This window comes from Pezoporus occidentalis, unplaced genomic scaffold (genome assembly GCF_034315485.1).
Source record: "Pezoporus occidentalis ecotype Australia unplaced genomic scaffold, CSIRO_AGI_Poc_V1 ctg106, whole genome shotgun sequence".
Lineage (NCBI taxonomy): Eukaryota > Metazoa > Chordata > Aves > Psittaciformes > Psittacidae > Pezoporus > Pezoporus occidentalis.
The window spans coordinates 2,572,930-2,600,503 of record NW_026912843.1 but is presented as its reverse complement, the minus strand read 5'-3'; the positions used below and the strand labels follow the sequence as shown (position 1 = coordinate 2,600,503).

Here is a 27,574-nt window from a genome sequence, read left to right as displayed (position 1 = left end):
TTGAATGTCAACCAACTATCTTGGGCCCCTTTTCCTTCAAGCAGCCTTGCCCATGGGATTTCCCCTAGCAATTGCTTGAAAAGGCCAAAGTTTGCCCTGCTAAAGTCCAGGGTTGCAATTCTACTTGGTATTCTACTAGTCCTACCACACAAGATCCTGAACTTCACCATCTCGTGGTCGCTGCAACCAAGGCAGCCCTCTACCCTTACTGCTTCAACCAGACCCTCCTTGTTAGTGAGGATGAGATCCAGCAGCGCTCCTCTCCTGGTCGGCTCATCCACCATTTGCAGGAGGAAGTTATCATCCACACACTGGAGGAACCTCCTGGACTGCGGCTGGGTTGCCGAGTGGTCCTTCCAGCAAACATCAGGGAAGTTAAAATCCCCCATGACGACCACGGCCTGTGACTGTGAGGCCTCTCTCAGCTGCCTGTAGAAGGCCTCGTCAACTTCCTCACCCTGATCTGGGGGTCTGTAACAGACACCTACAACAGTATCGCCCCTGCCAGCCTGCCCCTTAATTCTCACCCACAGACTCTCAACTCTCTCGTCACCTGTCCCTGGACAGGACTCAGTGCATTGTAGTTGCTCCCGCACATAAAGAGCAACCCCACCACCCTTCCTGGCTGGCCTGTCTTTCCTAAAAAGGACATAGCCCTCCATGACTATATTCCAGTCATGTGAGCTGTCCCACCACGTCTCTGTAATTGCCACCAGATCATAGTCTCCTGACTTAACACAGGTTTCCAACTCCTCCTGTTTATTTCCCATGCTGCGCGCATTGGTGTACAGACATTTCAGGGAGCGAGCTGAGCACACCGATTTCACCCTAGGATTATAGGAGGCCTCCCAGTCTTCATTAATTCTGGAGCGCTGCCCCACTGGGGCAAGCCCAGCAACAACCCCATCCCCCTTCGAATCTAGTTTAAAGCTCTCAAATCTCTCTTTATGCATATCTTGACAACCTTCTCAATGCCTTGAGAACTGTTCTGGCTGTCAGCATGAAGTATTGTGCCCATATATGAAGCTATGTACAGCATGGCCAAGGTCACCTTCATTTCATACAGATCTCAGATGACTTTTCCTTCCCTTGTCACCCAGATAAATAGATGGGTCTGTCACACCCCATCTTTGCAAAATGATTTTTTTTAAGTAGGACCCAAGCTAACATGCAAGTTTTCTATGTTTTTTAATCATCTTATCAAGGTACTTTTCCCTTAAGAGTGGTAATCTTCAGTTACCAGAGCTGGTGCAATACAAATGCCCCTCCCAGTCCAACTTCCCCCCTAAAAGAAAAGATTATGCAATTTTTTATGTTTTGTGAAAAAAAAAACATTTGTTTTCCCTTTGTAGCTGACAGGATTTGAGGAAACCAGGGAATGGGGATAGTGACAAAAGACTAAAACGTGGTGGGGCTCCTGACAACAGCAGGGAGGGGTAGACTCCTCCGGACAATGAGAAAAACACTGCTGCCGAGTTCCTGCTCCACGTCACTCGCTCAAGCGAAGGCTGCCAATTCCCGTGCCAAGAGCGTCCGCAGGTGCCAATATCCGCTGTGGAGCCAGAGGCAGGGAGGTGCAGGCAGAGAGAAGGTGCCAGCAAACCCCCTCAGCTGCACGGAGGCAGCAGCACACCCGGGCCTGAGATAACCCTCCTGTGCTGAATCGTTTTGCATCTGTGAGGCTCTCGTGGGCCAGGACACCCAGCACTGGTGCCCAGCTGCGGTCCCAGCAGCAGAGCCCTGCGCCAGCCCAGGGCCACTGACTTGCTGTGCTCCAGAGCAACCCACGTTCCTCCTTCACAGGGGCAGGAGCCAACAGGCCAGGCTCTCTTAGCCGAAGTTCTCCTTTGTGAGCTATCTCCCACTGAGGAGTTCATTCAAACCATGCGCATTGCTCTCTTCATTTACTACAACTACGAAACACATTCCTGCCTCCCCTCAGGAGACCTGGCTCAGCCAGCTCCAGCTCACAGGTATGAGCATTATGTTAGTTATGATTTACTTCCACATAGATACAAGTTTATTTCAGCAGACCAAAAAAGAACCCAAGAGAGAAAAAAAACAACAAAAGATGCTGGCCATATGTCCCGTCAGATCCAGAGGATCACACTTTCTACACCTGAATTTGACACTCTGAAGAATGAAGATCTGCCTTGTCTCATAGCACATGGCTTTTGAATGTCATGTTCAAGAAGTACATTTGTAAATAAGGCATAAACTGAAGAACACAGGTCAAAAAGAGTGATGCCCTGGCAAGAAACCAACAAAAAGTAGGCGCTACATGTACTGCTGTTCCTTTCTGACTTCCTGTCGTGGTTTAAACCCAGTCAGGTAGCTTGTTCACTCACTCCCAGTGAGTGGTGCCGAGCTGACAACAATCGAGGTCCGTGTCCGTCTCCCCCCCCTGCCTCCCCGCACCGGGGCTCTCCCCTTCCCCGCTCCCGGAGGAACGGGGAGGAGGATCGAGAGAGTGCAACTCCTACGGGTTGAGACAAAAACAGTCCAGCAACAAATCACCACCGCTACTATCAGCTACAACAATGATAAGGGAAAATAACAAGGGAAGAGAATACGATACCACCGCCCAAGAGAAACAAACTCCACCCGGAAGCCCCTGTCCTTCCGGGTAACTCCTAATTACCCCTCACCCCGGGCATGACGTGCTGTGGTATGGAATACCTCCCCGGCTAGCCCGGGTCAGGCGCCCCGTCTCTGCTTCCTCACAGCCTCCCCTCCTCCCTGGCAGAGCATGAGCCTCACAGAGTCCTTGGTCAGGGTAAACATCACTTAGCAACAACCGAGAACATCGGCTTCACCAACACTGTTCTCAAACTGGAAGTCAAAACACAGCACTGTACCAGTTAACACAAAGGAAAAACATGACTGCTACTGCGGAACCCAGGACATTATCCACCCCTTATTCCATACCATTCACGTCGTGCTCAGATCCCACATTTTTCAATACACCATCGCTCTCCCACATATATACATCCATATACATACAGACCAAGAGGAAAAATCATTTTCTTAGTGCATGGACCAATCCCTATAATGCTGCCGAGTCCATTCGGTCCATGATGTTCAAAGTTCATTCTCTGTTGGGATGATGGCTGGAGGGAAGTCAGGGCCAGTCGCTGGTGACCTGGAGACATCTAGTTGATGGGCTATAAAAGCATTACACAGCAGGCAACAGCATACAATTGAGTTCACTGGCTGTTTTCCCCTAAAATCAAATCCCCTTGAGGTATACATCGGACTTCCCCATCTTCCCGCATTACCCACCAAGTATATCCAGGTCCCTGAGCAAAAGCAATCCCACGAGTGGGTTTGCCTTTACCTGAAGCAGGAATTACCCAGACTGTCTTTCCCAGCAAATTCTTCATATGCACCACGGGAACTTTGTCCCCCTCTACAATATGTAACAGTTCTGACTGGGCTGGGCCAGCCCTGTTGGCAGATCCTCTGGTGTTGACCAACCAGGTGGCCTTTGGTAAGTGTGTATCCCAATGCTTGAAATTTCCCCCACCCATTGCTCTCAGTGTAGTTTTTAACAGCCCATTGTACCGTTCGATTTTCCCAGAGGCTGGTGCATGGTAGGGGATGTGATATACCCACTCAATGCCATGCTCTTTGGCCCAAATATCTATAAGGTTATTCCGGAAATGAGTCCCATTGTCTGACTCAATTCTCTCTGGGGTGCCGTGTCGCCACAAAATTTGTTTCTCAAGGCCCAGGATGGTGTTCCGGGCAGTGGCATGGGGCACGGCGTATGTTTCCAGCCACCCGGTGGTTGCTTCCACCATGGTAAGCACATGGCGCTTGCCTTGGCGGGTTGGTGGCAGTGTGATATAGTCAATCTGCCAGGCCTCCCCATATTTATACTTCAACCATCGTCCTCCATACCAAAGAGGCTTTAACCGCTTGGCTTGTTTAATTGCAGCACATGTTTCACACTCATGAATAACCTGGGCAATAGTGTCCATTGTTAAGTCCACCCCTCGGTCACGGGCCCATCTATATGTTGCATCTCTGCCCTGATGGCCTGAAGTGTCATGGGCCCACCGGGCCAAAAATAATTCACCTTTACGTTGCCAATCTAAGTCCATCTGAGCCACTTCAATCTTAGCCGCTTTATCCACTTGTTGGTTGTTCTGGTGTTCCTCAGTGGCCCGACTCTTGGGTACATGGGCATCTACATGACGTACCTTCACCACCAGGTTCTGCACCCTGGCAGCAATATCTTTCCACAGTGCAGCAGCCCAGATGGGTTTACCTCTGCGTTGCCAGTTGCTCTGCTTCCACTGCTTCAACCACCCCCACAGGGCATTTGCCACCATCCATGAGTCAGTATAGAGATAAAGTACTGGCCACTTTTCTCGTTCAGCAATGTCCAGGGCCAGCTGGATGGCTTTCACCTCGGCAAACTGACTCGATTCACCCTCTCCATCAGCAGTTTCTGCAACTTGTCGTCCAGGACTCCATACAGCTGCCTTCCATCTCCGATGTTTTCCCACAATACGGCAAGAGCCATCAGTAAACAAGGCATACTGCTTTTCACTTTCTGACAGTTTATTATATGGTGGGGCCTCTTCAGCGCGCATCACCTCCTCCTCTGGTGACATTCCGAAATCTTTGCCCTCTGGCCAGTCCATGATGACTTCTAGAATGCCTGGACGACTGGGATTTCCTATTCGAGTTCGTTGTGTAATTAGTGCAGCCCATTTACTCCATGTAGCATCGGTTGCATGATGTGTAGAGGAGACCCTGCCTTTGAACATCCAGCCCAGCACGGGCAGCCGGGGTGCCAGAAGGAGCTGTGCTTCAGTGCCAATCACTTCCGAAGCAGCTCGAACCCCTTCATAGGCTGCCAGTATTTCTTTCTCAGTTGGGGTATAGCTGGCCTCAGATCCTTTATATCCCCGACTCCAAAAGCCGAGGGGTCGACCTCGAGTCTCCCCTGGAGCTTTCTGCCAGAGGCTCCAGGTAGGACCGTTCTCCCCAGCTGCAGTGTACAGTACATTTTTTACATCTGGTCCGGTCCGGACTGGTCCAAGGGCTACTGCATGAACTATCTCGCGTTTAATTTGCTCAAAGGCTTGTTGCTGCTCAGGGCCCCATTTAAAATCATTCTTCTTCCGGGTCACATGATAGAGAGGGCTTACAATCGAACTGTAATTTGGGATGTGCATTCTCCAGAACCCCACTGCACCCAAGAAAGCTTGCGTTTCTTTCTTATTAGTTGGCGGAGACATTGCTGTTATCTTGTTGATCACATCTGTGGGGATCTGTCTACGTCCATCTTGCCATTTTATTCCCAAAAATTGAATCTCCTGTGCAGGTCCCTTGACCTTACTCCGTTTTATGGCAAAACCGGCTTTCAGCAGGATTTGGATTATTTTCCTCCCTTTCTCAAAGACTTCTTCCGCTGTATCGCCCTACACGATAATGTCATCAACGTATTGCAGGTGTTCTGGAGCTTGCCCCTGTTCCAATGCACTCTGGATCAGTCCATGGCAGATGGCAGGGCTGTGTTTCCACCCCTGGGGCAGTCGGTTCCAAGTGAACTGGACACCCCTCCAAGTAAAAGCAAACTGTGGCCTGCACTCTGCTGCCAAAGGGATTGAGAAAAATGCATTGGCAATATCAATCGTGGCATACCACTTGGCTGCCTTTGACTCTAGTTCATACTGAAGTTCTAGCATGTCCGGTACGGCAGCACTCAATGGTGGTGTGACTTCATTCAGGCCACGATAGTCTACTGTTAGTCTCCATTCTCCATTAGACTTTTGCACTGGCCATATGGGGCTATTGAAGGGTGAGCGGGTCCTGCTGATCACCCCCTGACTCTCCAGTCTACGGATCAGCTGATGGATGGGAATCAGGGAGTCTCGGTTGGTGCGATATTGCCGCCGGTGCACTGTTGTGGTCGCAATTGGCACTTGTTGTTCTTCAACTTTCAGCAACCCCACAGCAGAGGGATCTTCTGAGAGACCAGGCAAGGTGGACAGCTGCTCAATTTCCTCAGTCTCCAAAGCAGCAATACCAAAAGCCCACCGGTACCCTTTTGGGTCTTTGAAGTACCCTCTCTTGAGGTAGTCTATGCCGAGAATGCATGGAACCTCTGGACCAGTCACAATAGGGTGCTTTTGCCATTCCCTCCCAGTCAGGCTGATTTCAGCCTCCAGCACAGTCAACTCTTGGGATCCTCCTGTTACTCCAGAAATATAGATGGGTTCCACCCCTTGACAGCTTGATGGCATCAGGGTACACTGTGCACCGGTATCTACTAGAGCCTTGTACTTCTGTGGGACTGATGTGCCAGGCCATCTGATCCACACAGTCCAGTAAATCCGATTGTCCCCTACCTCCACCTGGCTGGAGGCAGGGCCCCTCTAACAGTCGTCACAGCATTGGACACTTAAGTCGTGTTGAAAGGGATTATTCTTCTTTATCACAGGAGCTGGAGTGAAATCAGCTCTTCCACTCCATCTGGGAAACTGATCACCAGAGACTGAAGCCGTAGCTCTCATGGGACGATCAGTCTTGGCCCTTGCTCCCCTCTTCAGTTCACTCACCCGTTCCTCCAAAGCTGAAGTAGGTTTTCCATCCCACTTTGTCATGTCTTCTCCGTGATCCAGCAGGTAAAACCATAGGGTGCCCCGTGGCGTATACCTCCTGTATCTCCTCTCTTGAACAATAGGACGCCTTTTGTTAATAGCTGAGACGTGTGTTGGTACACGTGAGGAGCCGGATAAATCAGATAGATTGTCCTTCAATTGTTCGATGTCCTGGGACAGTTTTTTCACAGCTGAGATGATGGAAGGGGTGAGATTGTCTTCGAACTCTCGGAGTTTATGAACCATTTCATCCACTGTTAGTGGTACTATGTCATTCCAGGTTACTGTTGCCAATGAATGGGCATATGATGACGGTGCATTCCGTGTAAGTTTTCGCCACATGGGTCGTGTACATTCAACTTCATCTGGATCTATAGGTGTATCCCCGTTATTCGGCTTGATGTGATAGATCATCTCTACGATGGCCGATTCCCTCAGAGACTGGATGCCTTTGTCTATAGTATTCCACTTGGCCGAACGACTCGTAACATCGTCCTTGTACGGAAACCTTTCTTTCACAGCTGCCAAGAGCCTCCTCCAAAGGCTGAGGGACTTTTTCTCTCTTGCAATTGCTTTGTCAATTCCCCCTTCTCTAGCAAGTGATCCCAGCTGCTTGGCTTCTGTACCTTCTAGTTCGTGACCATCAGCCCCATTGTCCCAGCATCGGAGTAACCAGGTGATGATGTGCTCCCCTGGTTGACGGGTAAAATCTTTTCGCATATTCCGCAGCTCGGTTGAGGTCCGAGGTCGAGAAGTTACCTCTTCTTCTTCTTCTTCGTCATGTGATGATGACTCCTGATCAGATTCTGGACCGGGTGGTGAATTCATTGGTTCTTCATCTCGCTTCACCCTTTTTGCCTCCTTTTTGCTTGTTCTCTTGCGTACAGGGGCAACTGATATTGGTACGAATTGGTCCTCTGGTTTGGCTGCAGTGATTATCACTGTGGTTTGAGTAGCAACTGTACTTGTTACTGGGGGTGGTGTAGCTACTGTGCTTGGAGCTGGGGTAACCGCGCTGTCTGTTGCAGTTGAAGTTTGAGCAGCTGCTGTACTTGCCACTGGGACAGCTGTGCTGTTCATTGCAGCCAAAGTTTGAGTAGCGACTGTTGCTTTGCCCTCAGATCCGCCGACATTCTTTTCCTTTTGAAGGTGCTGGATAGTGTTGAACAAGGCCCTGTAAGCATAGGCCAAGCCCCAGCACGTTGCCATGATTTGTCCATCTCTGGTATGGCCAGAATGACCACACACCTCATTTAAGTGTTTTACTAATTCTTCTGGATTTTGCAGTTGTTCAGTAGTGAAATTCCAAAGTACTGGAGGGGCCCACTGACCTAGATACTTGCCCATACTATCCCACACACCCTGCCACTCATGGCTGTCCAGCCTCAGGGAAAATCTCTCGGTCCTCCTACATCGTCGTTTGACCCCAGACAAGACCCAAACCTGAATCTGCTTAACTCTTGAAATCAGTAGTGGGTAAAACACACTCTGTATGCGTGTTAGCATGGTGATTCCCATCACCATCAGCAAACAAGTCTCAACAGCATTAAAAGGCCATTCAAAAAATTCAAAACTCTCAAATGTAAATGGTCTGGGGGGACGACTAGGAGGGTAAAAGGATGTCTCCTTCCCAGGTTGAGCACCTGAGAAGGAGAAAAAAGATGTGTAATTGCTAAGCACCTCCATCATATACCTCCCAAAGTATAAAGGTGGTGACCACACTGGGAACATAAGCCAGATCAATTTCATGATCAATGATTCTATTGTATTACAAGTCATTACCATAAAGTACAATGGGATAAAAACCTTAGCCCAAGCCCCATACTTGAAAAACACTAATACAGCAAGTACCGGATGGACGTAAGATATCATATACTGAAACTGTGAGATCAAGAGGAACAACCTTGAGAGCCAATAAATCAGCATTGTGACGAGTGACTATCAATCCAGTCAGATCTGTTCTTATCTCAACCCTTCGTGCCCCACGTTGGGCGCCAAAAAGAACTGTCGTGGTTTAAACCCAGTCAGGTAGCTTGTTCACTCACTCCCAGTGAGTGGTGCCGAGCTGACAACAATCGAGGTCCGTGTCCGTCTCCCCCCCCCTGCCTCCCCGCACCGGGGCTCTCCCCTTCCCCGCTCCCGGAGGAACGGGGAGGAGGATCGAGAGAGTGCAACTCCTACGGGTTGAGACAAAAACAGTCCAGCAACAAATCACCACTGCTACTATCAGCTACAACAATGATAAGGGAAAATAACAAGGGAAGAGAATACGATACCACCGCCCAAGAGAAACAAACTCCACCCGGAAGCCCCTGTCCTTCCGGGTAACTCCTAATTACCCCTCACCCCGGGCATGACGTGCTGTGGTATGGAATACCTCCCCGGCTAGCCCGGGTCAGGCGCCCCGTCTCTGCTTCCTCACAGCCTCCCCTCCTCCCTGGCAGAGCATGAGCCTCACAGAGTCCTTGGTCAGGGTAAACATCACTTAGCAACAACCGAGAACATCGGCTTCACCAACACTGTTCTCAAACTGGAAGTCAAAACACAGCACTGTACCAGTTAACACAAAGGAAAAACATGACTGCTACTGCGGAACCCAGGACACTTCCTTAAAAATGGATATGGAGATCCACCAAAATCCCCCACACTTCACTCCCTATTCTGTGTTTTCTTTAAAAATATCTGAGAATTTGCAGTGCAAATTATAGCCATGTCTGCAGAGCAGAGAGGAAGCTGCAGTCACTTACCTATTACCTGACACAATACTCCTTTGTTTTCTTTTTTTCCACAGGCTTTCACAAACTGCAAGTGACAGAAGTGGACTTTTGACCTGTAGGGATTGATGCTGCTTATCATAACACTGTCCCCAGAGGTAAGCCATTTTGTGTAAAGACCAGCCTTAAAGCTGCAATGACAGCTGAAGCAGGGATGCTGAGCACATCTTCAGACAGCCCACTCTCTGTTCTGCAAGCGTCACGGCAGCTTTAAGCCCTGTGTGGTGCAAAGCTGTTTGCTTTGCCAGGCTGGAAGAAGACAGTTAGCTTTTGCTTTTTCTTAGAATCACAGAATCACCTAGGTTGGAAAAGACCTTTAAGATCATCAAGTCCAACCGTTCCCCAGCACTGCCAAGGCCACCAGTAACCCACTGGTCCCTGAGAGCCTTGTCTACACAGTGTGTCAAACACTTCCAGGGATGGTGACTCCACCACTGCCTTGGGCAGCCTGTTCCTGTTCTTTCCTGACTGAAGAGCCTGTGTGAATGTCCTCACATTTGCCCATGGCTACAGTGCAAGCCACGCACACAGCCCGGTGCAGGCCTCCTTGTTACTCGCTGCCCCCTCAGCCTACATGTCATTTACAGGCTGCAGCCACCATGACTCTGATTTTAAATTTCTGATTAGGAAAACCGAGATACTGCTGCAAGACCCCATGGGAGCAGCACACAGGCCCTGCTTTGTTTGCTTTTGCACTTTTTTCACCTCATACCAAAAAGAAATGCCCTACAGAACGGTACATTACATGTCTCTATAGGTATGGCCAATCTTACACTTTTTTTTTAAAGTTGTCAGCTAGACTTCCAGTTGAATCCCAGAATCCCAGACTGGTTTGGGTTGGAGGAACCTTAAAGCTCATCCAGTTCCAACCCCTGCCACAGGCAGGGACCCCTTCCACTAGAGCAGCTTGCTCCAAGCCCCTGTGTCCAACCTGGCCTTGAACACTGCCAGGGATGGGGCAGCCACAGCTTCTCTGGGCACCCTGTGCCAGCGCCTCAGCACCCTCACAGGGAAGAGCTTCTGCCTAAGAGCTCATCTCAGTCTCCCCTCTGGCAGGTTAAAGCCATTCCCCTTGGCCTGTCCCTACATCCCTTGTCCCAAGCCCCTCTCCAGGTTTCCTGCAGCCCCTTCAGGCACTGGAGCTGCTCTCAGGTCTCCCCTTCAGGAGCCTTCTCTTCTCCAGGCTGCCCCAGCCCAGCTCTCTCAGCCTGGCTCCAGAGCAGAGCTGCTCCAGCCCTCGCAGCATCTCCATGGCCTCCTCTGGCCTCGCTCCAACAGCTCCACGTCCCTCTTGTGCTGCTGCCCCAGAGCTGGACCAGGACTGCAGGGGGGGGGGTCCTCCCCAGAGCACAGCAGAGGGGCAGGATCCCCTCCCTGTGCCACTGCTCAAGCTCTGGGGGTGCAGCCCAGCACAGGGGGGGTTCTGAGCTGAAGCCACACTGAAGCCAGGTCACGGGGAGCTTCTCACCCAACACCTCCAAGTCCTTCTCCTCAGGCTGCTCCATCCAGTCTTCCCCAGGCTGTAGTTGTGCTTGGTGCTTGATGTTGCTGACAGCCAGCCATATCAAGGCTCCTGGAAACACTGTGAGGCTGGCTGGCCTGCGCAGAGAGAAGCGGCCCGACTGCAGCGCCACGGGGAGGACCAGCCTCATGTCAGGCAGCACCTCACACACAAACCTCCTCTCTGGAGGATTGTTTGAAATGCCTGCCCTCCCAAGGAGGCTCAGCTTGCACAAACAGTATTTAGGACAACTAACACTGTACTGAAGCGCAAAATAGACTTTGGTCTTTTTAAAGTGGGCAGACCCACACCTCAAGCACAAACAATTTAGAGACTGGAAGATGAAAACCAACTGTGCAGGACTTTGAAATGCCCTCCCCTTGAGCAGCTTCCAGGCTCTGATGGAACAAATGGTTGAACTAAACTGATCTGGCCAGAATGGAGATGATACTCTCTGGAGAACCTGCAAATGCCTGACACATTTACTGCTGGGCAAGGTCAGGCCCCATGCACCCAGGTCCGAATTCACTCCTTTCAATTCAGTTCAGTTCCCTTCCTTCCTCTGAGAAAACTTCAGCTGCACATACCAATTGTTGCAGCATTATTACCCAGAGAAGCTGTGGCTGCCCCATCCCGGCAGTATTCAAGGCCAGGTTGGACACAGGGGCTTGGAGCAAGCTGCTCTAGTGGAAGGGGTCCCTTCTCATGGGAAGGGACATCACGTTTAAGGTCCCTTCCAACCCAAACTATTCTACAAATCAATAAAATCACAGGTAGCTCACTAGTTAACTAAAATGCTTTTTATTTTTCACACAGACACACTATGTGCTCTTCCTGTTCCAGCTGCAGAAATCCTTATCACATAGGATATACCTCTGCCTGCCTTGGCACTCTGGCTATCAAGTATTGCAATGTCACAATGCATCATCTCCTCTGCTCCCAGATTTAGGATTTTCTATCCACCCCCCTCAGCCTGGAAGAGGCCCAGGGCAGAGTCACCCTTACACCTCAATGGAGCCAGCCTTTTACTTGGGCACAGATGCAGTGCAGCCATGAAACTTTCATGTCCCTTAGCACAGCATCTCCCTATTTACTTATTTCATACTTCTTTCATCACCCCTTCAAGTGTTCTTTCCATTGTGACAGTGACATTTCACTGGTGACGCTGCAGGACCACATGGATTGGCACTGCACTGGAGCTCTGCTGTGCAAGAGGCTTTCTTGGACCACAGACTCTATTGCTCAACCCATGAGTACAGGTCCAGAGATGAACAAGTTCAGAATCATTATGATGAGTGTAACTCCTTCAAAAATAAAGCTATTCTTACATTGTCTTACCTGCTTTGGCAAAAGGCAAAAACAATGACAAAAATAACACACAGAGTGGGAAAGTTTAGGGGTTCATTCTGGCTGTACTAAATCCATCACGTATCAAATGTTCAGTTAAAGAAATACCTCTGAAGTAAAGAAGAAAGTCTTATTCTACTTTTTAAAGAAGTATTTAACAGAGTATTTAAAAGTCAAGCTCCATTAAAATCAACAGAAACCACCACAACAGCCTGTTACCTATCCAAGAGATAACAATTTCCATCTGTAAAAATGCAGCCCTGAAGTGACAAGACCCAAAGTGTGTGATAGAGAAACCTGCTTATCTGCTCATTAAAAGACAATTCAAAACTAAAACTCTCATTCTGCTGAACCAAATTACTAGCAAACAGACAGCTATTAAATGCTACTAAATTAATCTTTGCAAGCCTCAGACTCTTGATTTCTTGATTGTATGTGTAATAAATACCAAGAGCTTGAGGCAATACAATATTCAAGAGGACTGAATCATTTCTTGGCCATACAAAGAGGAGATAATTTTAAAACTTTATGTAATCTTAGCAGACTGACAGCTGAGGTAACCACCTCAAATGACAGTTATAGCTAAAGAGCTATATGAAACACAGCATTATCCCAAAACTCCTCTCTCTGTCATCATTCACTGAGTGAAAGTTATTGTCAGTGTGCAACTTTGAATACTAGAGCCTCTTTTCAGCATGGAAAGAAAACCTTTACCCAAAATATGAAGCTTAAATAACTGTAAATAATACACGGAGTGGAAAAGTCAACTAAAGTAAGGATGATTTGCTATCATGAATGTGGTACAGGCAACAAGAGGATAATTCCAACTAGTACAACGGCAGTGCCAGTTCAGAGTACACAACTTCAGTAATGAAACCCATAAAAAAGCAAAACAAATTATTTACTCACTGCAGTGCACTGTATATTGAACATCAGCTTCCATTTTGCTCATAAAAAGATGAGAGTGACTTACAAAAGGAGAAGAAAACTTACCTGTAAGCATCAATACAACTAATGAGTTGGTTGATGAACGTTCTGACCAGTAACCCAGACCAACATGCAGACGAAGGACTGAGGAGGAGGAAGGACTCATCTGTGCACAAGGCCATCACTTCCCTCTCGCACACAGGACTCCAGGCAGCAACTTGTGGTGTTCCTTCAGGAGCAAAAATGTACTGTAGCCTTAAAGAGCAGATGTAAGTCTTAGATGTGTATGTACAGGCAGTTAATTATAACAGGAGTTACACCTTACAACACCTGCACCTCCACTCCTGCAGCCCGGCCTGCAAAGTGAGAGCCCTAAAAGGTTCTGCTGCAGACCCCGAAGCTGACAGACATGTCACACCAGCAGTACAAGCACTACATGACACTTCCCCACCACTGTAGCACAGCTCCGGAGTCTCTGAACTCCAGTGTGCCAGAATATCCTGCACAGAAGCACGTGACGCTTCAGAGAGTTGTAGCCCTCAGAGTCTCCTCTAATCAACAAGGACTTCTGTGAATCCCATGGGTTTGTTGCTCAGTACACTGCCCACCAATTAGCTTCCTTAAAACTTTACATTCACTACAACTTCAGTAACAGAATCTCAAACCTGCTTGCAAAGGTCACAGGTGACATCACAGAACTCCACACAAACCATGCTATAACATGCACAGATCATACTGGGAATTCATTATACTGGCAAACCACTCACAAGAAAGCTGAAAGATCTGTTCCCATTCTAGACAAAAGGACTCAGAGGCATACATCTTTGCAATCTGGGCTTCAAAGCTGCAGCTTCAAGACTTGAGACAACCTGAAAACATGAGAAGTGAATTTTTACCCTAAAACTTCCTTAAAACTCGAGTTAAATTTAAACGTGTGGCCAGCAGTGCCAGTCATTTTTAAGCTGGATGGGGAGTGAACTCCTTAGTGAGAGAAGACATTGATGATAAAGAAGCTGAGTCAGATCAGGAATAGACAGCTTGAGAGCATCTGCAAAGCAGGACGGCTGAGAACTTTCTGGGATGAGTCACCGGAGATAAGAAGGAAATGAGGATTACTCAAACCAGAAACAATTATCAGAGCAACATAACGGTTTTTGATGGGAAATTAATGTTTTATTCAAGTGATGCTTGGGAGGTGTAATTCCTTGTATCCAAGCAAGTCTAGAACTCCAGCTCCACCTTGAAGATGTGGCTCTGATGAACTCCCACAACTGCACAAGCCTCCTGAATGACAGACTTGGACCTTTTCAAAAGCTAGGAAGCAGAATGCTATAAATGAGATTTATCAGACATAAGATCACAAAGATGTGGATGCATTTTTGTTAAATAGATAAAAGCTCTTTGGGAACAAACATTTATCCCAGTATAAGGTATAAAAGATAAACAAGCACTGTAAAGTCTTCCATAGACTTTGAGAAAAGCTGAGCCACAGCGAACACTCAGCTCCAGCCTTATCCAGAATGTAAACAGTTTCAGGGGGCTGGTTGTCGTGCATAGCCTGCAAGTAATTAAACACTAATTCTCTACCACCTACTGAGCAAGAAATTGCAGAGGAAATATGACACAATGTTCAGTATGTGCTTTTCAGGCCAGACTGTGTCTTCTGTGCATCTCTGTCATCTTCACTAGAGCAGTACTTACTGACTTGCCCTCCCCATATAACAACACACAGATGAGGCTAGAAACCTCTACAGGCAGAATGACAGATTTCTATCTTAAAGTGAGGGATTTCCATGTCAGCTGAAATTGTCTCAATACGTCCAAAGCCACCCACAAAGCAGAAGGATAAGGCAAAAAACATTCCCAGTTCCCTAAGTGGGGCTCATTAGTGATGACCAGATCCTTGAGAAGACCTTCATACATTTCACCAAAACATTTTCCATTTTATTTGCAGATTCTTTTTCACTGAAAGAAGATGAAAGGCTTTGTTGCCTTATCTGTAATTAGACACACACTGGCCACACATTCCTGGGACAAGTAAACTGAATTTACCTTAATAGGATGCCTTCATCCAGCTGAACTACTTAAAATGTGCTGCTGCTTTGTTGCACAGAAACATTTACAAAACACAAATCAAACCCAGTCCCAGGATTCCATGGCATTTTTCCGAGCTCTACAGACCTCCTGGGGCAAAAAAGGAGGAGAAAGTGTTTGAAGCATGAAGGATTTTTCCCTTCCCAGTCTCCAGGCCTATGTGAACCCTTCCTGGAGCTGCCTGGTGATGTCAAACGCATCCTCACCCTCTGTGGCAAGGCTGAATCAGATTGTGGCAACGCAAGCATCAGCGTCGCTCCTCAAACCCACTCGGGTTTCATCCCTAGGTCCAAGGTTTGCCTTGGCAGACAGACTGAACGCCTGGTCCAGACCTCTATTTCCAATTCAGACCTGTATCTATGGCAACTATGATACTATTTGAAACCACTCCTGTTTAGCTGCCTCCAAGTTGCAAGCGAAAGAGAAAAAGCCAAGCCCAGCCTATCACCCACTCCTCTACCAGCACAGTGTGTGACGAGCAGGACATACCTGTCTGGTCATCTCCCCACCCCTGCTGAAAATTTCTGCAGGACTGATTTCCCTCTCCAGTGTTCTCTGTTAGGGCTCAGCAAGAGAAATGCCTTTATCTGGATCTCACACTCTGACTTTACCAGCTCCTCTCTGGGTCCTCCCTCCTGCAGTGACCTTCCTCTGAATGTGCTCCAGGTACATACACAGAGAGGTGCTCAGAAAGATGGGTCCCCCATGGGTCACGGCCACCCGACCTCAGCCTCCATGCCCACAGAGCATGACAGCTGGAGAAGGGCTGCAACAGGGCCTGAGCTGAAACACGTACATGTATGAATGCTTTTCATTTGCCTTTTTTCCTTTTTTTTTTTTTAATTAACTTTTGCTTTCTTTTTTTGCTTCTTCTAATTGGCTGCATTTTATTTAGAAGCTGGGTTGGGTTTTTTGCTTGGTTTTAAACACTTGAGATCTACTTTTTCCCTTTGAGGAAGACTGTGGCTCTCTTACAATTTAAGTGAAAGATGATGTTTTGGGACAGTCACATGACTCTGGATGGTTTACAAATAACCGTAAATATCAGATTACTTGAATCACAGTGTGGGATTTGGCACTCCTTCCTTAATTCTGTAGGTGATGTTCAAGGCATGCATTTCCATGCTGGAAAATGTTTATTAGTCTCCCTCACCTACTTCAGCACCCTCCTAATCCTATCTCACATCATCACATCCTTAGAAAACAAAATACTTGACAACTAAAATACTACAATAGTTTATGAAAAACACTGATCTTATAAAACGAAGAGTGAAGACTACACCTTTTCTTAGAGTTCCCAAAACATCTCAGTGTAAGTGGGGCTGTTCAGCCTGGAGAAGAGAAGCTGTGTGGAGATTATAGCAGCCTTCCAATATCTGAAGGGGGCCTAAAGGATGCTGGAGAAGGGCTCTTCATCAGGGACTGTAGCGACAGGACAAGGGATGATGGGTTCAAACTGAAACAGGGGAAGTTCAGGTTAGATACAAGTTAAAACTTCTTTACTGTGAGGGTGGTGAGGCACTGGAATGGGTTGCCCAGAGAAGCGGTGAATGCTCCACCCCTGGAGGTGTTCAAGGCCAGGTTGGACAGAGCCTTGAGTGACATGGTCTAGGGTGAGGGGTCCCTGCCCATGGCAGGGGGTTGGAACTGGATGAGCTTAAGGTCCTTTCCAACCCAAACCATTCTGTGATTCTGTGATCTCAGAAAAAGAGGACTCAAACCTCTCTCCCCAACTCCCAAAGCTGGCATTTTACATTAAACTATTTCCTGTTATCCCTCATCCCTTCCCCTCCTAAACTACCCAAAATGCTCCACAAGACAAGCCCTGAACAATCTCCAACACAAACAAGTCAACAATAGCCCTCAACCAGCCACAAAAAACATCCCTACACCACATGAATAAAACATAGCCACCCCACTAACATCCAACTGAACAGAAACCATCCCCCACTACCAACAGTACCAACTCCTAACTTTCAATCCCCAATAAACTCCCTAAGAGCTGCCCCCATAACAAGTACTGAAACAAAACTCACATATACCCCATAACACACCAATGCCCCCAAAGCCTGGGTAAGGGCTTAGCTGCTAAAACAACAGAACAAACATTATTTTGCATGACTTTGAGGACTTTGGGCTCACCTTCACCCAAGCAAAGGCTCCCTGGTTCAGGAGGGATACCCTGCAGCACAGCTCGATCTCCAGCTACCAAACCCAAGGGGCTCTCTGCAGCACCTCACTTTTCAGGGACATGAATATAGTTTCTATCTGTCTATATGCTGAATCTTTACACTGAGATAGCAAGCATTCCTACACCACCATGCAAACCTGCGGAGTAATTCTGCCGCTTATAAAGCTCCTGCTTACAAAACTTCTCTTTTCAATGGCCATCACCACTGCAGGACTGAACTCTCCCCTGCTTGACAGACTGAGTCAGAGAACGTTAAGAAGTATTTTAGTATCAGATTGAGGTGGTTTTATAAATACACAAGTACTTGAAAGTCACTCAGCAGTTTTAAAGTTAATAATCAAGTCTTGCTACCAAGGAGTAAGAAAAGGGCAAACAAGACAAAGTCATTTTCCAGCTCCCCAGCACACAGCTGGAAGTTACTTTGCACTTTTTCTAAGGTATTTGATACCCAACACAGAGTCACACACAATCTGTACATCAGTGTTGGCACTATTTACACATTCATACTTATGGTCAGGTGCAGGATTAACTCCCTGGAGGAGAATGGACTTTCCTGTGTCCCACCTGAAACACAGCAGCGTGGACCTCAGTTCTGGTTTGCAGGCATGGATGGGGAAAGCATGTTTATGGATCAGCACCAGCTATTTTTCCTGCAGGACTGTGGTTTGTGATGCCGGATCAGTCGCATCGAGCCCCTTCCTGCCTGCCATGGGAAGAGGCATTTAGCACTGTGCTGTGCTGTGGGCTCAGTCACTGCTATCGACTGCATCTTCATAAATATCCATTATCCTGACATTCGATTTGTGGAATTTACAAACAAAAAGACAAATGGGTATCATAATGTATTTGCATAACGATCATGGGGTTTATGAGGGTTTTGTTTATTGTAACTTGAAGATCTGGCAGGGGAATTTGAGTCTGCCTGAAAAATGTAACATACAAGTTTTTTGTGACTGCAAAGGAAGGCATGTGAGGAGAGAGCAACCGCTCTATGCTCATGGGAGAGGTGAGGAGTTCTTTCTTACGGATAGAATTTAACTTCTAAGATTTCTAGCGCTTAACAGTTGCCCTTCATCACTTTAAAATACTACAGGAAGCAATACAGCTAAAATGAGTGTACTCCTTATTGAAACCAATGGGGTTAATATGGCAATGATAGGACAGGATTTGACCTTCAAAGTCTTCTTTTTGAAGAAATGTTACCAACACGATTGACAAGCTGAATACCAGTGTGCAACCCCCCTGAAATATCAGGTTCAGATTTCAAGACTATGTAAAGCTGCTCCCCATTCCAAAACAGGACTTTAGTGTCACCTAATAAAGGTCAGATCCCATGGTTTGAAAGACTGCAGACAAACAGCAGTGCTGATGAAGCACCCACCTTTGAAGGCCCTGACGTTTTCTCACCCAGGAGTTGCTTGCTCTGCACAGCTGCCCTGGAATTCTGCAGGGCCAGCACTCACCAAAGTGAGAATGTGGACTCAGAACTGAAGGACAAAGGATGCTCAGTTTCAGCCCCAGCATGTTAGACACATTTAACCTTAGCACAGAAGTGTGAGTATAAATATTAAGCCCATGCTGGCCTCTCTGCTACATGCCAGAATTTTTCAGCATATCAAATTATTCACACTGAAAAGCAGATGTAACTGGTTGACTCCACAAGCCCCTATCCATTTTAACTGATTGGTTACATTCATCAAGAATAAGAACACCAAGAGTATAACTCTTTTCTCATCTGATTTGGTTAGTTTTACCTAATACTCAGGGAGTTAAAGTCCCTGCCTGTCCAACAACAGAAACTCACAACAATTCGAACCTGCTCCTCTTGTCCCTGAGGCCAAGAACAAAGGAGAAATAGTACAGACACCACCAGGAACATTGCTTCCCAGGGCCAGAGGCCAAGCAAGGGCAAAAGTCCATTCTTCAACAACATATGTAAAGCACATTTGTTAGTTTAATGAAACAACTGAAATCTCTGAGACCAGTGCACAGGATCTTGGGAAGTCTCCATACTTATCTTACCCCTCACTTAGAGAGACAAGAAAAACACAATTTGCTTGTGACTCCAGTCAATCCAAGCTGGTTCAAATTAAACATCTATGTAAAGTTCTAATATCAAACCCAGCCATTGCTGGTGTGTACTATAAGTTTCTTTTGATTTCAGTGCCATGAGTTAACGCAGAGCTTATCAACTTTGATCCAGAACCAGCAAAAGTACAAGTTTTATCATTATTACACGAGACATTACTTAAGTGTATGTTATCTTCAACGAAAACAGTCCCTCAGAGTAAATCTCTTACAAAATCATTTGGCTAGAAAGCTGCAGTTCTGAATTTGGAAATTAAAGCTATGAGTAGTTTCATGGAAGGAAATTCCAACAAAAGGAAAATTAATGCACATTGCAGAGGAAGAATTCTTGGATTAGAGGAAGAACTACACTAATCTTCGGCAGCTTATAGGCCATAAACAAGATGTTTTATAGAAATAGCTGAAGAATTACAATAGGGTCTACTTGAGCTGTAGAGAGAAACAGCCATCAACTGAAGGCTTGATGGCCAAATACTGACAGTGTTTGGCAGAGGTGTTATGTGTGTGTAAGGCTTTCCATGCCACCAAGCAGCCAATGGATTGACTTAATACTCTTATCTGGAAGTCCTCCTCCTAGTGATCTCTCAGAATCATTATTAAAGAAAAAAATAAAGAAAGAAGACTCCTTAAACACCACTGAACAAGCCAAAAGTTTCCCATTCTGCTCGTTCAGTGCAAAAGAGCTCTTTCTGGAAAGAGTCGTAAGAAGTGACCATTATATACAGTAAGCTCCACTCTCGTTCAAAAGGCATGTTTTCAGTACCAAAGCTAGCCACGGCTATCTGCTTTCGCCACCCAGCTGCAGAAGATGACATGCTTTTCAGGTCAGTGTTTGCAGAAAATTCTGTTCTGCACTGAAACAAGGTTTGTGTTTCTGGAATGTCACTGCATGTGCCATGCGCTAGTGGCAGGCTATAGATTTGGTATTCAGTACAATAAATTCTATGTTACAAATCACTGACAGCAAAATATAATTGTTTCCTAAATCCCTGTAGGATGTCTCAATCAGAATATACGAATACAAGAAACACTTCTGATGCTTCACTTCATACAAGATGTATGACTCTGTAATATTAATCAATTTAACTTGTGCTCAGAAAATGCTTCCAGTAAGTAGCACATACAATGTCTTTCAAACCTCAGACAGAAACTAACATATAAATAGCGAGAGGTGAGAAGAAAAGGGAACTGAAGTATAGCCAGATGTTCTTGCTGCAAGAGCTCATTCATTTTCTTCTCAATTCTGTTCCCTGCATATGAGCCAGCTCCAGTCAAACTCCAGCTCCCCTGCTCCAAACACAGCTGATGTTGCTCACAGTGAATATAAGGAGGAGGTGAGTACTATTACAGCTTCATGCCAGACTGCAGCCCTCACATGATGCTATCGAGGTTATGACTCAAAGAAATACACCAAAACATCTCGGTGACATACTAAGACCAGAATACACCATGTAAAGTCAGCTTAAAATTTCCTGGACTATGTATTTCTTGGGCTATGCATGGCCATGATGTTTTAACCCGTCTGGTATTCTTCTGTCCCTTTTCAGCAGTGCTCATTGATGATCCCGTACTAAGCACAGTTTATATGGGTTTTGTTAACCTGGTAACTTCCCTAACATCACTGCAGGCAAGACTTTCTCCTGCAGCTCTCTCAGAAGAGTTTCTCCACTCGTCTCCAGTGTCTGGTGGCCAACACCAGGCTGCAAATTCCCTGTGCTAGTCCACCAAGCCCCCATGCTGCGCTGCAGCCATCCATTGCCACTTCAGCAATCAGAGGCTGTCATTCTACCCCAACCTGCAGCTACCAGCATGCCCCAGAGTGCTGCTTCAGGTGGAAGGAAACAATTCCTTAATTGAAAAAACACACAATGTGGCTCCTAGAGGGCTATGGGGAGAGAAGAGGAGACAGCATCAAACAAGGAGGGGGGAAATCCATAGTGAGGTCCAGTGACAGCCAAAAAACAGGGAAGGTAATGGTGCAGCACAGATGGGTAACACAGGAGAGAAGGTGCAAATTCTTGCTCTTGAAATAAGATTTTTACATAGTGACCTCATACAAAATAAAGCTTATCCTAAGCACTTACCTTACTTGAGACATACTCATATGCCCAATTCACCACATCACCCCTGTGGAAAGGGGTACAACTCTGTGTACAAACCTGTTCCTGTACCGTACCAGTCACTGGAGATGCAAGCAACAACTTGTCCTGTGAATGGTAGCAGTAAGGCTATAAGGTTCCCTTTGATGATGCTCACTGCTTTTGAGATGCGTATCATACACAGGGGATGCAGCTCCCTGGCCTCCAGGCAAAGCTAAGAAAGGGAAAACACTTCAGTGGAGGTTTGCTGTTCCTAAACGTAGCACAATTCCCTTTTTTCCACTTATCCCTCTCAGACTCTGGCTTAGTGCCCACACCACCACTGCTTTGGGATAGCAGTTTAGGACTTTTTGGTGGCTTTGGAAGAGAATTGGTCATCTCAGGCATAGCACAGGCAGACTGGGAATAGTCAGTAAAACATAAAACCTGCTCACACATAAGGGGATCTTTATGAAATTCCAATTACTGCTGGCTTGTTACCTAAGAATCCCTAAGAGGTAGGAGAGATTGCTCACTGTGAGGCCCAGGGTAATGAAATTACAAATCCTTTCATGAGTAAGCAGATGCTAGAAAGCTACGTCTGTTTGGCCTATGTATTTGAAACTGTTCAAAAGGTTATTTATTGTCTCATCAAATGTGAATCACACGGTACTTTTGCCTTCCTCTAACAAGGAGCTGTATTCAGGGTCATTTTTAATTCCTCAGTGATTGATTAGAATACTACAAACACTGCTGCAAAGAAGTCTCATTTCAATTCTGCCTTCCGAAGAAGTATCAATCATGCAAATGAACCCAAAAATACTCTCAGATACATGCTATAAATAACCAGCAAACGCAGTCCCCTCGGAAAACCTGTTGAGCCCAGCAGCCTGAGCTTTTCAAGTGCTTCATTCATTTGTTCAAGAAAACTCCCATCTTATTTCCACGGTTTGTCTCCAGCGTGTTTTAATTTCATAACTGAGATCAAATGGTCCTGTCGCATGCCATGGACAGAGCTAACTTTTCACAAATGGTGATGTTTACCTCTACAAAACAGGTACACAGGATGGGATTCCAAACATATTTTGATGCCACCATAGGTCAAATTCTCAACTCCAATAGAATTTATTATTTCAACATGTAAGATTTGTACTCTCTTGGTAACTAAATCCCATGAAGTTAAGGATACCTGTGTTCAGTGTGACTGTGCAAGACCTGTCCCATGCAGACACTGCCTTTGAGGCTTGTCCCAGCAGCCCCCCGGGGCAGGAAGGGATACGGACACCATAGTACCCACCTACATTCCTCAGCCAGGTGTGAATGCTTCATCCTGCTTCACTTTCTCTTCAAACGTTCTCTGCACCTCTCCTTGGTGCCAACACAATGAATTTCCTTATAAAACACTGCTCCAGTCAGCTGCCTGAGTACCAGTCCTTGTGCTGCAGTGGAAGAGCTTCCCAGTGATGGGAAGTCTGACTACACCACATGATCACACCAGCTGCAGAAGATGACATGCTTTTCAGGTCAGTGCTTGCTTTGCAGGAAATTCTGTTCTCCACTGAGGCAAGGTTTGTGTTTCTGGAATGTCACTGCATCTGCCGTGTGCTAGTGGCAGGCTGCAGATTTGGTATTCAGTGTAATAAATCCTATGTTACAAACCACTGACAGCAAAATATAATTGTTTCCTACGTCCCTGCAGGATGTCTCAATCAGAATATACAAATAAAAGAAACACTTCTGATGCTTCACTTGCAAAGAAAGAACAATGCTCCACATTCAGTATCTGCAGCTTTGAGAGGCACACTGACCTGAAGCCAGCTGGAAAAGCAGCAGCAGTGGTCTGACCCCCAGCAGCTCCCAAAACACAAACAGGCAAGCAGCACTCACGCAGCAACGTGCCCAGAGACCAGCTAGACACAAACACAAATCCATGACCACTGACCCCACAGGTACGCTTGGGTAGGGCAAGGCTGGGTGCCCACAGTTCAGCTGCGTGCCTCGGCTAGCAGGATGCATCAGCTCTCCTGATACATGCTTAAATTCCTCACGTGTGACTACAGGACTAATGCTGCTTCCACTGAAAGCAAGAGCTTTGGAAATGGAAAGTCAGGCTGCATCTGGCAGTCCAGGGAATCACAGAATCAGGGAATCCCAGGTTGGAAGGGACCTCAAGGATCATCTGGTCCAACCTGTCCCGCAAAAGCACAGTCCAGAATAGATGTCCCAGCGCCCTGATGAGCTGAATAGTAACAATTTCCAGTGCTGGGGAATCTACCACTTCCATGGGGAGATTATTCCAGTGGCTGGTTGTTCTCAGGTCTGAATGCCATTGTTGGCACAACAGAGACATCTATTTTGCAGTTCTCCCTAAAACTCTTCTTAATTTTACAGCATTTTAGTCTTCCTCTATCTCAGCCTGCCTTATCTCCATTCACACTATCTTCCTCCATAATCTTACTATCTCAGAACTTCTACTACCAAAGAAACAACTGAGCACAGTCCCCAGGGGCTGGAATTCATGCTGATTCACACTTGCAGGCCCAGAGGCTTTTCTCTCCACACCCCACTCTCTCAAGGTTTATTTTTATTCCTCAAGTTATCCTAGTCTGAGGGCTCAGAGCTGATTGCTTTCTGTTGCAGAGAGAATTGGGATGAAGTAGACAAAGCAGAATCGAGCCTGAGGTAATTTAAGAAGATGTGAAAGAACACTTCACCTGATACCAAAAAATACAACGTAATTGCAAACAGCTTGTGCTTCCGAGGCACCATTCATAGCACCCTCCCACCTGCAGGACATGTTATGGTGGCAGAAGGAGTGATGAAGGGTTGGTGTGCTCAGGGAAGACCTCACTGCAGGTCTGCTTCATGGAGCTCATTTCCAGATTGTCCTCAGTTCAGAAATTCATGAGACTAAGTATTAGCAATCATGCAGTAGATGGGCTGTTTGAAACCTCAAATGCATCCTTACAAGTTAAGAGAGCCTCCTAGTACCTCCTACCTGATCAGGATTCACATGCCATAAATGCCATTCTCTCATCCACTGCTCTCAGCTTGCAAATTGGTGAGAGCAGCTGGAGAGCAATTATCCTTATCTCTAAAAACAACCAGGATAAACTCATACACAACTGGGGACTGGTTTAAGTGGAAAAGTACCTCCATTCTGAAACACAAAGGTTCCAAGCTAGACAAATTCCTACCCAGCCTGCCAAACCCAGAGTACAAATTAAACCCCATTCACAACAAGGCTCTTTGCAACCTGAGTTACATTGATCCAGGAAACAGTACTCCACTGGCAGAGCATGGGGAAATGGGGAAAAAAAGTGGGAAAATCATAACAAAAGTTGACAGTAAGATCTTTAAATACGTTTTATCCAACCGTCCTCTGTTCAGGGCATTTTTAGGATGAGGAAATATGGAAACTTAAACTCCCTGTGTTTGCTGCTCTTGCAGTATGTGACAGGGTATAACATCAATGTTTGGAAAGAGACTGTATAATGAGAACATTCTCCATCAATCTCAACCCTTCCCTTGGTGAAAGTACTAAATTTATACTTTCTCAGCAGAGCAAGTACCTCTACTTTACACTTACAGCTCCTTTAGGAATGGAGCAATTAGCATTTGCCACAGAAACTGCAATAGATCTATATGTTTCTGAAGAAAGTTGCTCTTCAACCTGGGTAGGGCATGATCTACGACAACTGCACTTACACATGGGGTAACAGCCCAATGCTTCCTCTGCAGGGGAGTGCTATGGGCTGGCACTGAGCAGTGTGCTGGAAACCCCCAGCAGCCACAGCCACACCTGTCAGAGGCAGGAAAGCATCCACTGGGATCACCCAGCCCTGCAGAGCTGGTGCTGTGTGTTCCACCTTGCAAACAGAAACCAGCTCCCCAAAGTCACCCCCTTACCAGTGGGTTTGCAACAGAGCCCATTTCTGTGATGGCAGCAGCTCCCTGGGGCTGTGAGTGCTGCTGCTGCCCCAGATCACCACCAGAGAGGGCCAGGTCCCACACAGCACCCAGAGAATCACCACGAGGGTGTTAAGGCGCTGGCACAGGGTGCCCAGAGAAGCTGTGGCTGTCCCATCCCTGGCAGTGTTCAAGGCCAGGCTGGACACAGGGTCTTGGAGCAAGCTGCTCCAGTGGAAGGGGTCCCTGCCCGTGGCAGGGGGTTGGAGCTGTATAAGCTTTAAGGTCCCTTTCAGCCCAAACCAGTATGGGATTCCATAAAAACAGATGGTTCCAGAAAAGCTCAGAGCAGCTAAATAAGGAGAGGGAAAAAAATGCCCCCAAACACATGGCACCTCACTGGAGTCCATGAGTGAAGATGCTAAATGGATCATCTGAGCTGGCTGATGCAAAATACAGTGCAGTGTAACATCTGGTTGCATATGCTTGTGTCTAACAACAGCAGTTTTTCAGATGCAGTTATTGCTGTCCCTGGGTTGTCCTCATCAGGACACAGACTCTCCCAGGGACCAGACCAGGGCTCAGTGGGAAGGGAACCAGCATGGGTCATACTGAAACACAGGGGAAAGCACAGTGCAAAAGGAGAATCAAAACTCAGTTAACCTTTCCTAAGCACCAAAGTCCTCCGCATTGTTTCCACCATTAGATTATATATGAGCCATTAGAGATTTGGGAGATGAAAACTCAGCTACATATAAAACCAAAGTGAGATATATAAAATATAAGTAATGAAGCCAAGTTTTTAACCAAAGGCATCAGGGATCCAGCCACAGTTGAGTTCTTCTGCCAGGACACAGCTAATAAGAAGAACAAATGCAATAGCCATCTAGCTTGGGCTGAATTTTTAGTGAATTCCTGTGAAGCCTTCTATACTTTTCATAGAATCCTAGAATCCCAGACTGGTTTGGGCTGAAGGAACCTTAAAGCTCATCCAGTTCCAGCTCCCTGCCACAGGCAGGGACACCTTCCACTAGAGCAGTTTGCTCCAAGCCCCTGTGTCCAACCTGGGCTCAGACAGTTTTCTTAATTCTGGAGAATTATTACAAAATCCCACCAAACTGGAACTATCGTACTGCCACTAACGTGTATCTGAGTGACTCTGGAACAAATGTCAGAGAAGAGATTTGTGCTTAAGCTTCACAGTAGTACTGCAGATTAACTCAGTGTACCACACAGGCTGATGCTTTTTGCCACTTGCATTTGCACTGGGCAGATGAAGGTGTTATGGACAGATCCTCTTATTCATGTTACATGAACAGGAATGCTGCAATCAGTTCACTACTCCCCCAGGATAATCAGCCATTCACCCGTTTGATTCACCTTTCATATAACAAAAAGGAGCTAGAAATAAAATACAACAGGCATCCATGAAGAGAAGATAGTACAGAGGTAAGGCTTGGAGCACAGGAACTATCTATTAAATCACTTTTGAAAGACTATACTTCCTAATGGCATCCCACTGGATGGTGTGTGTGAGGTTCTTCAAGCAAGATCGGTTTGTAGAGCCTCGTCTTGGTGAAATCCAGAGGTCAAGTCACCTCACTAACTGAGGTAAATGTTTACAACAAAAACAGAAGTGGAAGTGACAGAAAAAAGCCACCACCTCCAATCACAGACCTGGCACATCTTTTGTGTGGTAAACAGTCATGAGGTGCTGTTTGTGTTGGACCTAGAGTCCCAGCTGCAAATCTGCTCTCCTCCTATCTCCCCTAAGCTTCTTGAGTAGATGGAGTAGGCAGCTCAAGATGTTGAAGGGCAACCTCGATAACCTGGGAAGAAGTGTCACTGTCTAGGGAGTAATCAGTATTCTCTACTCAGACTGCAAGCACTATACATCTGAGTCTCAGGGGACCATTTTGTGTCACATCTTGAAAGAGAAGATATTACTCTTGATTTGACGAAAAATGAATTGGAAATATGAGCTGCATATGTGCTAATTTCTAGCTATGAAGTTTGCATTCATTACAGTAATGAGCATTGCATAAAGC

The 27,574-nt window shown here is 46.6% G+C and overlaps 1 protein-coding gene across 6 annotated transcripts in view; it reads right to left on the bottom strand.

Annotated features, from left to right (window-relative positions):
- FBLN2 (fibulin 2) overlaps window positions 1-27,574 on the bottom strand; it is a 120,043-nt gene that overhangs the window by 54,347 nt on the left and 38,122 nt on the right. The gene's annotated exons all lie outside the window — the stretch shown is intronic.